We start from the raw sequence: 6,000 nt of genomic DNA, 5'->3' as shown, positions 1-6,000 counted from the left end.
TGAACGCAAATCAAAGCCTCAAAACTTATATTCCAAGGGGTTGAAAAGTCATACCTTAGTTAGCACCAGTGCAAACAGAGATGGAGAGCTCCAAACATGAGAAAAATTGTCCTGGTGTTTGGTTAACCAGTTCCACAATGTTCTTCCTCAAGAAGGGAGTAATTGGAATGGGTAGAAAGATTTCTTTTGCCTAGGGACCAGAATCAAAGGGCAGTTCCCTGCCTGTCTGTGTGACTGAAAATAGGGATCATCAACAAAAGCTGACTCTGAAATCTGCTTTACTAAAGATGCCTGCAGACATGATAAATCGATTGCCTATAGAGGCCACATTGGACTTGGGAGGACCAGGGACATCCACTGTAATGAGGGGTTCTGCCTGATGTCCCTCTTTTATATGTACCACTTTAGGGTTCCTAAACAATCTTTAAGGATTAGGACTGGCTCTTGGGGCTAAGAAAACCAAGTTTGATAGTGAGACAATAAACCTCTCTTCCGATTGAACAAGAATAGAGTGTTTTGAGTGTTTATGGGTGTTAAGCATTGTGCTAGTGTTTCGCCTGCTTTTTTTTTTTTTTTTTCCCAAATCCCCAACCAATTATACAGGGAAGGTATTACTGTCCTAATTCTCAAGTGAGAAATTGAGGCACAGTGATATGATTCAATGTGCCTGATGTCAAAGGGCAAGTAAGTGGTGGAGCCAGAATTTAAACCCAAATCTGCTTCTGCATTTGCTGTGTATGTTTGTCCTTTTTGCGTCTTATCTGTAAACTTTTGTGAATAAGGATTATGCCTTCTCTCTCTATTTCATCATTGAATACCCAGGTAGGATTGTGTCTGTTGTTTATATACACAAAAAGTCTATACACAATGCTTTGTTTCTTGGAGCTCTTGGGGACTGATAACTGTGCAAATGAAAATGTTAACTCCACATTATTTATATGCTTATATGGTCACACAGTCAGTGTGTTACAAATAATTCCAAACTATTCAATAATTATTGTATATAATTTTCAATATGCAACTGATAGAATTGGCTAATAATGTACAAGAAAATGTGTATGTGGTATGGTATGAGCACACATGCAGACCGCTCAAGGAGAAGTTAACAAACCCAACAGCAGAATGGAGCTGGAGAAGCTCTGTACATCGCAGTGGGCACACGAGAGAAAGACATGTAAAAGCCTGGCAAGGTCAGATCAAGATGATGGAGGAGGAAAATCCTGAGCTCACCTCCTTTTGGTGTAGACACACCAAAACTACAACTACGTATAGAACAACTGTCTCTGAGAACAACCTGAAGACTAGCAGAGCAGATTTTCTATACCTAAGGATATAAAGAAAAGGCCCCATTGAGGTGGGTAGGAGGGGCAGAGATGTGGTCTAATCAGAACCCACCCCCCCGGTTTGGCAACCCACAAGCAGGAGGGATATCACAACCACAGAGGTCCCCACTGAGGGGCAAGGGGTCTGAGCTCCACGTCAGGCTCCCCAGCTTGGGAAACCTGCACTGGGAAGATGAGCACTCATAATATCTGGCTTTGAAAACCAGTGGGGCTTATGTCTGGGAGAGCTGGAGGGGTGTGGGAAACTGAGACTCTGTTTTTAAGGGGGTTGCACACAAACTTACTCTCCCTGAGTCCCAGTGCAGAGGCAGCAGCTTGAAGAGCACTTGGCTCGTACAAGAAGGAGAGTCATTGACTAATTTTAGGGCATGTGCTAGAGGGACAAGGGTCTATTGGAACTTCCTCTGGGTATGGAGACACTGGCAGGCCACATTTCTTTCTGCTCTCCTTCTACCTAGCTGGCCCAGTGCCGGTGGATATCATTTCTGACTTTGGCCATCTACCTTGCTAGCACCTGTCCTGTTGCTCACCTGGAGACTTGCCCCAGCTGACACTCCTCCAAAGTGTCCCCCTGCCACATCACACCTGATGGGCAGCCTTAGACAGCACTGGTACGCCTCCAAAGCAGCTCCCACTCTAGGGGGATCAGTGCTGCTCACCAGTGCCGCCAACAGCAGCCATAGCCAGACCTCGTAGACAGCTGGGCCAGGGACCAGCCCCGCCCAGCAGAGTGTCTGCAGCAGCTGTGGCCCAACCACAATGAAAGCATTCATGCAGCCCACACAGGGGATACCCTTAGGGCCCCTGGCTCTGTTGACCAAGGGAGATTGCACTACTGGGCCCCACAGGACACCTTCTACATGAGGCCATTCCTTCAAGACTGGGTGACTTAGCTGAAATAACTAATGCATAGAAACAAACACAGAGAGTTAGGCAAAATGAGGAGACAGGAATACCCTCTAAAGAAAAAGCAAGTCAAAACCTCAGAAAAAGAACTAAACTAAATGGAGATAAGCAATACCAGATAAAGAGTTCAAAGTAATAATCATAAACATGTTCACCAAACTTGGGAGAAGAATGAATGAACTCAGTGAAAACATCAGCAAAGACATAGAACATATTAAAAAAAATTTGAAGAATACAATAACAAATGAAAAATGCACTAGAGGGACTCAGCAGCAGATTAGGGGATGCAGAAGAATGGATCAGTGATCTGGAAGACAGAGTAGTAGAAATTACCCAATTGGGAGAGCAAAAAAAAAATTTAAAAAGAATAATTTAAGGGACCTCTGAGACAACATCAAGCATACTAACACTCACATTATAGGGGTTCCAGAATGAGGAGAAAGAGAGAAAAGGACAGAAAGCCTGTTTGAAGAAATAATGGCTGAAAACTTCCCTAACCTGGCAAAGAAAACATGTCCAAGTCCAGGAAGCATAGATTTCCAAACAAGATGAACCCAAAGAGACCCAAACCAAGGCATATTATAATTAAAATGGAAAACATTAAAGAGGGAATCTTAAAAGCACCAAGAGGAAAACAAAAATAGGTACATAAAAGGAAACTCCCATAAGACTATCAGCTGATTTTTCTGCAAAGTTTGCAGGCTAGAAGGTAATGGTATGATATATTGAAGGTAATGAATGGAAAAAACTTACAGCCAAGAATATTCTACCCAGCAGGGATATCATTCAGAATTGAAGGAGATATAAAGTATTTCCCAGAGAAGCAAAAGCTAAATGAGTTCATCAACACTAAGTTGGCCTCACAGGAAATCTTAAAAGAACCTTTTTTAAACAGAAAAGGCCATTACTGGAAACAAGATAATTATGAATGAAAAAATCTCACTGGTAGAGGCAAACATATAGTAAAGGTAGTGGATCAACCAGCTATAAAGCTAGTACGAAATTTAAAAGACAAAAGTAATAAAATGATCTATATCTTAAATAATTGATACAAAAAATAAAAATACGTAAAATACGATACCAAAACCATAACACATTGGAGAGGGATTAAAATGTAATGCTTTTAGAATGTGCTTGAGTTGAAGTGACCATCAACTTAAGATAGACTGCTATATATAGGTTCTTATATATGAATCATGGTAACACAAACCAATACCTGTAACAGATGCACAAAAAATAAGAGAGAAAGGAATACAAACAAAACACTTAAAGTCATCAAATCACAAGGGAAGAGAACAAGAGAAGAACAGAACAGAGAAGAATCACAAAAACAACCAGAAAACAGTTAACATAATGGCAATACCTACATACCTATCAGTTACTTTAAATGTAAATGGATTAAATGTTTCAATGAAGAGATATAGGGTGACCGAGTGGATGCAAGACCCATCTATATACTGTCCACGGGTTACTTCAGATCTAAAGACGCACACAGACTGAAGGTGAAGGAATGGAGAAAGATAGTCCGTGCAAATGGAATCAGAAAGTTGGGGTAGCAATAACATAGCAAATAAATAAATAAAAATTTAAAATAATAATAAAAATAAAAGCCTGGCAAGTGCCTTGACCTAGTGAAAAGTCTGCATCAAGCCAGATATGAGACGCCCTTCTCAGATCCCCACCCATTCTCAGACCCCAGGAGTGTGGGTTCAACTCTGGCAAGGCCTTCTCAAGCGGAGGTCTGCCTGGCTCCCTACAGACCTCAAACTCAAGGGACGCTCGGGAAAGGGAGTCGGATCACCCATGCTCTGGAGAAGGAATCTCAGTTCCACAGCACCATCAGTCTTCTTGGTAGCCTTCCATTTGTTCCTTTAAGAATAGAGCACTGGTATTAAAAGTTGTGGGCTGCTCCCATCTGAGGAAGGGTTTTCCTTCCTTATGCTTCTGCATACTGTGGGATAAACGGTACATGCTTCTTGAAGTGAGAGTCAGCTCTATCAACCTCTAATCTTTGTAAGTGTGCAGACACTGTGTATGTTGGCCCAGTTCTTCTTCTTCTCTGCTTCCTTCCTGGCAAAGCTAGCATCCAGTGCCAATGACTAAAATGCTGTATACCCACTTGCCCAGTATCCCTTATGGCTACAGGTGGTCATGCCATTCATTCCTGCCAAATTAGATTTAAGGAGAAGTGTGTTAGGGAGTTCAGGGTAAAATTTTCTTCCCTGATGAAAAAGGGTGCTGTAGTCAAAGAAGTCCCAGCTCCCCTCCATCTTGCTTGTGGTCTGTGGTGTAAACATGTGGTGTCTGGAACTACAACAGCCATCACACAACCATGAGACACAAGGCCTAAAGATTGTAAGCCAACATGTCAAAGATGGAGGAGAGGAAGGATGGATAGAGCTAAGGTCCCTGATGTCGTTGTTAATTTAATGACCCAACCCTGGGACCCAGACTTCCAGACTCCTTGTTCTGGGGGATAACTTGAAGTGTTTTTGTTTAAGCCATTGTTAGGTATTCTGTTGCTTGTGGTTCAAAGCATCTTAAGTGAGACACAAGTTATGTGATCTCTCTGAACCTAAACTTTCTCATCTAAAAAGTGAGGTCAGCACCACCTAGGAGAATTGGGGGTAACTAATTTGATCTACGTAAGTCACCTGACAAAATGCCATCTCACAATAGATACTCAGCACATTTTAGTTAAATGTAAAGAAAAATTGGAAGTGTGATGCACTGCTTTGGGCTGAATATGAATATTGCTACAGCTATTTTATGAACCTTCTAATGTATAGAGTGAACAGTACAATGATTTTTTTTTTTGCTTTACATTGCTTTATATTATTACTTTGTAAATATCATGAATGTGTAAATATGCATACCCACACCTACACGTTTCTTTTTTCTCCTAACATCTTTTTCACTGCTTAGTTGGGAAGCGGACTATTTCTCCCTTCTCTGGGAAGGAAGGGAGATTATCGCAGTAGAGTTCAAAGGCTCAGAAAACAGTCTGAGTACTTAACAATAGCTCTCCATTTAAGAACTCTTTCTACAGCTGGCTAGACTGGCTTAAGCCTCATCATATCAGATTTTCCTGGTAACATTTTCCAAGTTTGTATAAGCTTCAGCAGGCTACAGACTTGACCAGAACCTTGGACAGGATGCTCATTGATCTACTATGAAATCACTGTGAAACCCATCTTCCTCCCAGATGGAGGAAATGCACTGGCTGGTAAAGCTTCCTCTCTTTTGTTTCTCATCTCTTCGTCATTTCAAAAGTGGCTGTTCTCACAGACTCTTTGGTGGTTGCTGAAATTGGCTTTATTTGTCTGCTTCTTAGAAAGCAATCAACTTGTCTATGAAAATCATCTTCCATTGTCAGGCCAACAATGGCTCTTGCAGCCTCCTCTGTGTCTTCAAGTGGAATTCAAAAGGCATTGGTCTCTTCCACTTCCAAAGGGCCAGAAAGCGCCCAAGGCTCGGTTCTTGAACTGCCTGACTAAAGTACCCCTGTGTCTTCCTTCCTTCTCAAGGAAGTGTACAGAATGGCCCTTCCTCACTGGAAATTTTCAAGAGTGCTGGAGTGGACAACTTCTTATATGCTCCTCTTATCTACTTTGTTGCAGTACACTATACTGCAAGGTGCAGAGACCCATGTCTTTGGTAAAAGTGGCTGCAGGCCCATCTGGCATAGGCTGGTGCTGAATTGGACCAGCTGCCAAGGAAGGCAGCCCTGGTCCCCATACCCACATTTACC

This window comes from Leucopleurus acutus (genome assembly GCF_964270905.1).
Source record: "Leucopleurus acutus genome assembly, chromosome: 17".
NCBI lineage: Eukaryota > Metazoa > Chordata > Mammalia > Artiodactyla > Delphinidae > Leucopleurus > Leucopleurus acutus.
Note: the sequence above shows the minus strand (reverse complement) of the source record.